Source organism: Penaeus monodon, chromosome 21, assembly GCF_015228065.2.
Source record: "Penaeus monodon isolate SGIC_2016 chromosome 21, NSTDA_Pmon_1, whole genome shotgun sequence".
NCBI lineage: Eukaryota > Metazoa > Arthropoda > Malacostraca > Decapoda > Penaeidae > Penaeus > Penaeus monodon.
This window is the reverse complement of record NC_051406.1, coordinates 11872765-11873030: the sequence shown is the minus strand read 5'-3', so window position 1 is coordinate 11873030 and position 266 is coordinate 11872765.

Here is a 266-nt window from a genome sequence, read left to right as displayed (position 1 = left end):
TGTTGATCCCAAGTGTAGTTAGAAATGGTCTTTATTTTGCTCTATTTCTTCGTATTCCATATATAGTATCCAATTTGCATATGATTTAGATATTCATCATTTTGCTTTTGTATATCTGTCTATTTCTGATCAGGAAATGTGCAGAATCATAATTTCATAAGTACATTTAATACTTCCGATTTATATAATCTGGATGTCGATTATTTGTCTTGTTTCTTATTAATTTCCCTTCTTTTTTCTCTTTTTTTTTATTTTTATCTCCTTCT